This window comes from Medicago sativa, chromosome 4 (assembly GCF_051527215.1).
Source record: "Medicago sativa cultivar Bolivia chromosome 4, Bolivia_mono, whole genome shotgun sequence".
Lineage (NCBI taxonomy): Eukaryota > Viridiplantae > Streptophyta > Magnoliopsida > Fabales > Fabaceae > Medicago > Medicago sativa.
In genome coordinates, this window is record NC_140752.1 from 5,560,857 (window position 1) to 5,571,023 (window position 10,167).

At 34.1% G+C, this 10,167-nt stretch overlaps 1 long non-coding RNA gene across 1 annotated transcript; it reads left to right on the forward strand.

Annotated features, from left to right (window-relative positions):
• The first annotated feature begins 231 nt into the window (after positions 1-231).
• LOC146925732 (uncharacterized) lies at positions 232-2,556 on the forward strand. The gene is made up of 3 exons (XR_015008087.1): positions 232-346; positions 2,023-2,118; positions 2,289-2,556. It is a non-coding gene; the product is annotated as an uncharacterized LOC146925732 (long non-coding RNA).
• Positions 2,557-10,167: the final 7,611 nt, after the last annotated feature.

Sequence of the window (10,167 nt, forward strand, 5' to 3'; positions counted from 1 at the left end):
TAAGCTTTCATCTTCTCTTCTCATTCATCGTTTCTTCTGTATTATATTAAAGTTATTTTTGTTTCTTCAATTCATAACAATCTTTTATCTTTCAGTTCTCAACAACACTGTTTTCGTGTGTGTCACAATGGAATGTGTAACTTTTATTGAAGGAATGAAATTTGTAAGTTAGAGTCTATGTTTTTAGTTTTTAGTTTTTTTTTTTTAATATAAATATGAATATGAATATTGGTTTGTTTTGTGTGTTTATATTTGCAGCGGAGAGCTACAGATGATGAGATTCGTTATCTCGAGAACTTCAAACGCAACCTTCGTAAGGAGGATGTCAGTATTCATTATCTTAATGGTATGCTTTGGTTTGATTCAGAATTTCTTGTTTGCTTAACGTTAAATTCATATTACTCTCATAATTTATAAAAAATAAAATAAAAAAAATCAATTTCAAGTTTAGGGTCTGTTTGGATTAGGCTTATTTGAGTGAGTCTATATACTGACATAAGTTTTGTGAGACTGTTTGGGATAATTTATAATTTAAGCCAATTTAACTTTATTTATAGCTTATACATAAGAGATTATCATGATAGGTGCTTGTGCAATAAGCTGCAATCAAGCTTTTTATCCAAACAAGGTTTGTATCCATGTTAGTCCTTGTTTTGTTAACTTTTATGAAAAATCTTTGCTTTTAGTTTCTCCAAATAATTAGTATGAAAACGAAAATAGGGGTCAAAATTGCGGATAGCTTATAAGCTAGCTGATAGTTTGAATACACAAACACGGTTTTTCTAATGAAGAACAATTGAATACCTAAGAGCATCCACAATGGAGACACCCATTTTTGGGTACTTAAATGGGTCCCACACGTACACATCACTCTTTTATCATTTTTTAATAGTAGTACCTAATAAGCACTCAATCCCTCCAACCCAGATCTCACACAAAGTTCTTAAATGGGACCCACTAATCAACTATCAATAACTTTATATCACTACATTTCAATTTTTTAATATTAAAAGCGTGCGGGTCCCGTTTAAAGTTGGGGGTCTTAAATAAGACCCCGGGTCTTAAGAGACCCCCAAAAAAAAATCCCCAATGGGGGTACCTATTAGGTACGGTGTCTTAATTGGTAAAGACACCACCATTGGGGATGGTCTAAGAAGCCCCACATCCACCAATAAAATCCAAACACAATCAAATCAGAAATGAGAATGATACTTGGTGTTTTTCTATGATTCAAACAACCCTTTTTCACAACGATTTCCATAAAAAAAATATCATAAACTACTAAAATCCAACAAACGATTGAAGTACAATTAAAAAGAAAAATATAACAGTTCAAGAGAAATGAAAACCTGGGTGTGGAAACGAATCAGTGGAACGGCGAACGAGTCCGAGCAGGAATCAGAGTTGTGAAGGTGAATAGCTCATAGTTATATCATTGATTGTTCTGGAGAATTTAGAGTTTGAGTTTGATCGTTAGTATTCTGCATTTAATAAATACATCATTATTTAATTTATTATAGGGTGAAAAAGGATTTTAGAAAAAATAGTAAGGGTAAAAGTGGAAGAAAAAACAATAAAGCTCAAACACTACTTGGAATAGCGTCTGAAAAATAAGCTATAAGCTCAAACGCTACTTGGAATAGCGTCTGAAAAATAGCTTATAAGCTCGTGAAATAAGCTATAAACTCGTGGTGAAAAAGCATTACCAAACATAGCTTTTTTTTGTCAGACGAGCTTATAAGCTATCCGCTATAAGCTATAAGCTAATTGAGGTGTCTTACCAAACAGACCTTTAGGGTTAAACTCTAGACATAATTATTTTATAGGGACTAAAACATATTTATTCATACTATTTATTTCAATAATTAGTATTTTTGTTTTGCAAATGATAATAATGTTGAATTATTTTTCATACAACTGATTAGCTTTTTTATCTGAGTGAATTATAACATTTTGTCATGTTGTGAATGAGAACTATTTTTCTGGGTGAGAAAATAACGATTATTGCGTTTGAAATTGCAGAACGTAGAACGAAATTTACAGATTACGTTCTTTCTGCTAATGGAATTAAAATGCCAAATGTTGCCGGAGATGTCCAAACTGATGAAGCTGAACATGGTATCACTATTAAGTCCACCGGAAACTCTCTTTTGCAAATGATAATAAAGTTGAATTATTTTTCATACAACTGATTAGTTTTTTGTCTGAGTGAATTCTAACATTTTGTCATGTTATGATTGAGAACTATTTTCCGTGTGAGAAAATAACGATTGTGTTTGAAATTGCAGGTAAATCGACTTTGACAGATTCCGTTCTTGCTGCTGCTGGAACTAAAGTGCAAGAAGTTGCCGATGAAGCTGAATGTGGTATCACTATTAAGTCCACTGGAAACTCTCTATCCGAGTGACGAGTCTCTGAGGAGTTTTAGACTTTGTTTGAATTGATGGAATAAGATGGAATGTTACAAATAAGAATTCTTTTTTACTTGTTACGAACTCAGTTTTATAAGTTTTGAAGCTTGATGATTTTCATGAAATACATTTTGATGCTTGATTATTTATAAGTTTTGATGCTTAATGATTCTAGTGTATTGTATTCACTGTTATGAAGTTCATTTTTCTACATATTAGTGTTTTTTAAGGGACTAGTGACATCCAATATATCCTCAGCTGCCCGCTTTTCAACAGAAGTGGATGACTCCACATTTTCTTCAAAATCCGACTCATTGAAAGATTTTCAAGCCATTGCACCTTCAACTTCGTCTTTATTTCTTCCTCTGAAATTGCTCATGTTCACTATAAGATTAATGCAATGATCATGACATCAATCAATTAAAGTGAAGCAGAGAAAAAAACACTTATGAACCATGAAACACGAACACTTATCGGACACATGTAATTACACTGAATTAAGTGATTTTTTCAAATTATTAGGCAATGTCCTAACAATCGGTAATTAAAGTATGCAACTCAGAAAAATTAAATGAAATGCGCGCGATTTAAAAAATAAAGTAGCGTGTGATTGAAATGATGAGAGTGAGAAAAGAGATAAACTAACAATACCATTGTTAGTGAGAGGTATGGGAGAAGCTGGGAAATATTGGAGGAAACGATATATAGTGAGTTATTTATGTTTAATTACTTGAATGACAATTAAAACCTTTAAAAAAAAAGTACATATTAAAAATAAAGTAACAAGGTTAATGAATGCAGTAACTTTACAAAGACAAATACAGTGAACAAATCCCTAGAAGAAAAACAAATATAGTAAAATTCCAGCTAAACCACCAAATAGTGCAAAGTTTCCCAGACATCAAACGACATGGGGAATACATAAAATGAACAAGTTTCCCACTAATAGTGCAAAGTGCAAACATGTATCTTAATTCTTAAACCTTTCTTCCATCAAACCCTATAAAGCATATGCTAGCTAACAACAATAATAAGTATATGCATTCGACATTATGACCTTAAATGGAAGGCGGTTTTGTATTTTGTAAAAACCACCATAAACTCACCCTCTTCTTTTCAGAAAATACTTGAGTGATATTGAGTTTTTGTGACATTGGTGACTTTAGTGTATATAATTTATAGGTGAAAGATTAAAATAAATTATTTTGATGAGAGGTATTGATTAATTATAAGAGATATAAAGACAAAGTCACCAAACTCAAAGTCATTAAAGTGGAACCCCTTCTTTCCCCCTTCCCTACTCTAGTCGTTCGTTTTATAGATCAACGACAAAGACATCTAATGTTGTCATCAAAACTAAGGTCCTCTGCCCCAATCCTTCCTCCTATGCATCACTCTCTAGTGGTACGTTCTCCTCGCTTGTCATCACATTCGTCGATCATCTCCTTCACATGTCATCACCTTTCCCGATCATCTTCTCTTCGGTCTTCTCCTTCATATACCTCATATGATCAGTTAGTAACTCTCGAGAGGAGTATTTTGGACATTTTCAAAGGTTTATGAGCAAATTAAGGGCCCAATGTGCAATTTTCAAAAAATTTGGCTTAACTTATGAAAAATTGGTAAAGCTTGCACTTTTGTTTCTCACAAGAGCAAAGCTTGTACTTTATTTTTCATGGAGTAAAGCTTGGACTTGTTAATTTTTCATAATATTAATTAACTAACTGGAAAGAATAAGTGGAGAAACCTATATTTGAACCTTACAAACACTATTGCCATTGATTTAGATTGTAATATCTTATTTGATATAATATATAGCTATATTTATGCTTTGGGAAAAAAACTAAATAATTTAATTCTATTCAGACTTAGTAGTCTTACTCAAATGATGAATGAACGTCACTTAACAATGAACCTTAATTTAAATCCTAGTTGAAAAAACCCTATTAAACTTTACCAGGTCATACTTTACAACCCCATAACAAAAGCACCCTATTAGAGAACTTACTAAGTCATGGTATGGATTTACCTTTTTTTTTTTTCGACAGAAATGGATTTACCTTTCTGAATTTGGATAAATAGTGTCTTTACCTGGTTTTGCATACAACAAAGCATTAAAGGTTCGTTACTTCTATTTCATATTCCATTTCCTCCCACCACTTTTTTTTAAGGACTTTCGATTTATGAATATGTCTGGATATTTTATTCTCACTTTTCATGGCACGTATGAACTTTGTCAAAATAATTGAAAATATTATTTATGAAAGGAGAATGGCGATAAAAAAAGGACAAATTGGAGAAAATAATAATTTGTTAGACATTATTTTGGAAACCAATGACGAAAGGGGTGAAAAATTGGATGATAAGGACATTATTGACTTACTGATAGCGTTTCTATTTGGTGCTCATGATTCAATCGCAACTGCTGCAATGTGGTCAATTATGTATCTTACACAAAATCCACTTTTCTTTTTTAAGAAAGCCAAGGTAAATCACCTAAAATTTGTTACTTTTAAATATTTTTTATTTAATTAGACATCAAATTAGTAATACATGAGTGTACATCGTCGCCGTAAGTATAGCTCAGTTGGTAGAAACATATTTTAATATACGTAGGGATTGGTGTTCGAACTCCAGACACCCCACTTATTCACCTTGAGAAAAGGTGAATTTTTAGTCATTAGGTTACTTGACCAAAAAAAATTACTAGGGTACATCAATAATGACATGGGGAGTAGTTCGAGATGTGGCTTTTCATAGCATGAACGACCTTATTCGTTTGTCTTTGAGTAAACTCGACATGAGAGCTTTAAAAAAAAAATTACGGTATTGCTTGAAAGCCACCATAATTTCCCCCAAACCCCGTAATATATATGCTATCTCTCTTAAATAGTCGGCAACTTTCTTCTAGCCTACCTCAAAATCAATATTCGCTAACTGTAACTCATTGATCCACAAAATAGCATGATAGAGCTCCAACGGCTCACCCATATCCACCATACACAAGGGTGAAAAGAGAGAACAAGAGAAAAGATAAAAACAAAAGAAACGGAAAACTTCTCTCATTAGTTAAGAGAGATAATAGTAATACGAACATGACTTTTTATATAGGGTGCTTTTTCTTTCATGATATTGGTTAAGTTCTATTGATTTTTGTTACTTGTTACTCCATATATGATATTTGATCGTACATGATCAGAAGGTGGCTGCTGGTGCTTCTGTAATGCGGTGGTTAAAGGTGGTGGAATACCTCAGTTGAGTACTAGAACAGGGGGTACCTGCAGGCACTCCAACACTAAAGTTAGTAGAGTTTTATAATAAGGGTTTAAAAGTAAAAGAGATTCTACCTTAGAGGCTGCGGGGAGCCTCCTATTTATAGAGGTTGGTGAATCGAACAAATAAGAAGGGATTCAATTCATCGTGGAACCCTAATCAAAGAAGTTTAGTCGAATGAAAATAATACAAAAAGTTCCTCAAACCAATGACGACTACTCTAATTGACTTCTAATTTGCCTTCAAATGCAAAGAATTACACTAAAAATATCATATGTTATTCCATCATCACCTCACACACCACATCCGGTGGTTATTTCTCTCAACCAATTCATCTCTTGTAGTCGGATTTGCAAAGTTAATAGCTCTAGTAAGGAGTTATGCATAAACTTGCCACAACCAAAGATAACATATATTAGCACCATACTCTTTGGCACACTCTTTCACAGCAGCAGTCTATGAAAATCCCAACAACCCAGTCATAACCTGAACTCATTTATCCTGAGTGACCTTTTTATCGTAACTCAACATCCCCCCTTCAACTAAGAAGTTTAGTAGACACGTCACATCATTCAATGTGACAATCATCTCCACTACTGGGAAATGGAAACCACTACTCTCCTCATGCCACCTCTCAGACAAGGCAGTAAGCATCGCATGACTCAGATTATGGAACCCCATCTGAAGAAAAGGATAAAGACCAGAAGCATGAATGAGACCCCAAAACCAATTCAGATTCTTTGTTGGGCACGAGAGATCGTTTAACTTACCCCTGTGGAATGCAATGGAGTACAAGATTCTCTCGTATCTGAAAAACATAACAAAATCTAAACATATTTAAGATAGAAAAATAACATATAGAACCAAAATAAACAATTAATTAAAAAGAGATGGTAACATATAAACTCTTAATTTTTTTTCGATAGGCCAAGAGAAAGCTTAGGTATTAAGGCGAGTCTGAAGCATCCTAACTAGGTTGGCACCCAACAGAAATTCCCATCCTCCACAGCCTAAAGTTAAATGAATAGAAAAAATCTCAAACACTTACATCATTCTAGTCGGTCCAGATCTTCAAAGCGACATGCTTTGCGAATGAGGCTAGCAAAGATAGATCATAAGGTCCTCCAGAAAAATGATCAGGTGCTTGTGGAATTACTAGGTCCTCCTTCCGCTTCTCCTCGACGTGCCTAGCTTGAACACCCTCATTGACAACAATGTAGTATTGTTCTTGAGTCGCATAGTACTAATTCGGTGTAGGGTCAACAACCTGGGACATATCAGGTTGTGAGGTCTCTGCCCCATTGCGGTTCCTAATCCCCCTTCCCCTCTTAGGCTTAGGGTTCGCCGACATCATCTCTTGTTAGGCGCTAATGGTCATGATATCCTTGCCGAGTCGGCATCTACGAGGGTTCCAAGACATCTCCACATAAACAATGAAAAAATCAATATAAAACTCATTCAAACATTTCATAAAACACTTGAGATGCATAATATATAACATTGATTCATTGTATTATTTTGAGCAACCACATTGAACTTAAACTTACGATAAACTACATTGGCAGTCATAACAATCAAATCAAATCTATACTATATATAAAGAAAATAACCCTTTTCAGTTCTTTTGGGCTGGCTTATCCTCTTTCCAAAATTGCCCTCAAGTTTCAATATAAATAACACATACAACATATAGATAAGAATAAATTCAAATATTAAAATAAAAGTGTAACAAACACAATATGAGTATATATATGTCCATTTTTTTTCATTTATTCTTTAAAAAGTGTAACAAACTAGATGAGTATATCTATACTTACTTTTTCATTATCTCAATTATTTTTTTAGTATAATAATGATTGTTGTTGGTGTCATTAAAAAAATAAGAATTTTCCCTAAAAAAATAAGAATTTAAATTATATTTTTTTATATATTGTTGGTGTCACTGAAATATTTAATCATGGTTAGTTTGATTTGTTATAATTTGAAAGCAACAAACATTTATATTTTTAGTTTTAATCAAAATCAAAGTTTCACAAAAAAATATCGTTCATAATTTTCAAACGTTAGTGCAATAAAAATAGCGGAAATGCGGGCAACTGAGTTCCCGTCTTTTCACTAGTATATGATAAAAAAACTAACCAAAAAATAATAATTCATTTAACCCTAAACATTAACCATGATTAGGTTTAGGAATATTTACTTGTAATTAGATTGATTAGTTGCTTGAAGTTGAAGAAAATAGATGTAGTTGATTCGAGGGAATTTGGAGGAAGTTTGATTGAGTTTGGTTATGTTTTGAACATATAGGTTGCATGATGTTATGTTTTCGAATATATTTAGATCTTAGCTGCAGTTTAGTTCCACTGTAGTAAACGACGGTTAACTACCGTCGGATCAGAGACAACGACAATTAACTAGTATTTTAATGGTGTATGAGAGCAAAACCTTGTGTGAAAAAAGCAATTTTATTTAAGTTATGGTCACATGACTTTTTAAAGTGAATGTTTTAATCATAGTGCCCATATACGTCCGATGGATAATGTGAAAAGCTCTCGGAGGTTGTCGCGTCGGTGGACTGTGGTTGCTGTTGTTTGCAGTTTTTGTTTGTTTTTCGTTTTTGTTTGCTTGGTTTTGGTCCGTTCTCTTTTCTTTTGCAGATTTGGAGATCCTCTGTGTGTTTGGTTTTGGGTGGTCGTAGACCGACAACGGCCTTTCGTGTAATTCCAAGGTGGCGGTGGTTTGGTGGTGGCTATGGGTTGCGTAACACCCTTTCTCGGTGGTGATGGCCTTGGATTTGCGAGTTGGTGTCTGAGGCTGTGTTGTAGTCATTCCGTTGCAGCGGTTCTCGTCGGTGATTTTATTCCTTTTTTGTGTGATCCATATGACGGTGGTGTAGCAGCTCTCGGTGGTGGTTGGTGGTGGGGTTGATGCTGGTTTGTGGTGGCAGATTTGGGTGGTTTTCGTATATGTTGGCGTTGATTTTCGCGGCTGCTGTTTCGTGTTTGTTTCGATCTGTCCCAGATCCGTGTGTAGGAAGTGTTGGTGGTGAGGTAAGTCTCGATTTTGGAGGTAAGAGGATGTGTTGGTGTTAGTTTTGGTACAATAGTTGTGGCGGTGCTGTTTTCTTCCTTGCAGGTGCTGAGTTTGCGGCTCTTAGAAAAACACAGGTTGTCTGGTGTTTTTGTGTGGTGGATGTTTCTTTCTGATCCAGATCTATGTGGAGGAGGTGATGGTGGTGTGAGGAGGTGTCGGTGGGTCTTCAACGGTTGAGTTCGATCAAAACCTTCTCATCCGGTTCGACTACTTTGTTATCTGGTGGTTTGTCGATGTGGATCGATGGTGTTGATGCTGTGAAGGTGGATATTATTGTTGCACCGGTTGTTGTTGTTGTTGTTGCAAAGGTGGATTCGTTAAGGTGACATCGATTGTTGTTGTGGCGAAGATGGTTGTGTTTGTTTCAATCGTAATTGTTACTGGTTGTTGTTGTATTGGTTCTTGACTTTGTTGTTTGGAGGTTGTGCGGGAGCAGCGAAATGTAGGTGGTGGAAGTTGTTTTTGGTGGCATCTTACGATGTTGGTTGAGGGTTTCTTATGTATGTTGGGTGAGGGTTTTGGTACAACTTTTGTTTTCCTTTATATGTTGCTACTTTATGACTCATAGTCTAGCATTTCTTGTGCTGGTCAGAATTCTTTGTGATTTTAATAAATTTCATTTTGGCTTCTTCAAAAAAAATATCTTATTTGTGATTTATTATCATTATATTTTCATAAAATAAATAAATAAACTTTTAATAGAACATTGATTATAGTTTTACATTAGATATGTTTGTTTTTCAAAAATTGACTAAATGAAGCCCCAATATCATTAATTGAAATTGTGTTTTACACCCCTTAATTATTTTAAAGCACACCATTTTACGAATAGGTGACCATGACTCAGTTGTGGGCTTGAGGCGGGAACATTAGTATAAATATCTATATTTCAATTGAACCAAAACCAAAACGCTCATTATCAATATTTTTGAAAGACCGCTTATTCAACAAAAAGATTTTTCAAAGGTGTAGCTGCTGCTTGCGAGACATTCCACCTCAATCTCCATTTTGAGGTACTCAATAATTCACTTTCCCATTTATTTGGTTTTCTATATTGTTGTAAAACCCCATTTCCACAATCATGTTGATATATCTTTATTATCGTTTTGATACTCATTTTGATGTTTCCATGTGTGTTTATGACTTTTTGTTGTTAATTTTGTTAATTGGATCTGGTTTTGATCAAATCTTATTTTTTATCTCTTTAAATATTCATTAGATTTGGTTCTTGACATGATCTTTCCATATGTGGGTTCTATGTTAATTTTCATTCAAGACCAAACAATTGACAAAGAATATTCTTGGATTGTGTATTTTTTACAATTTCGCTATATACATTCAAACATACTTAGAAAAAATATTCTTGGATGGGTTGTGTATTTTCTCTAAG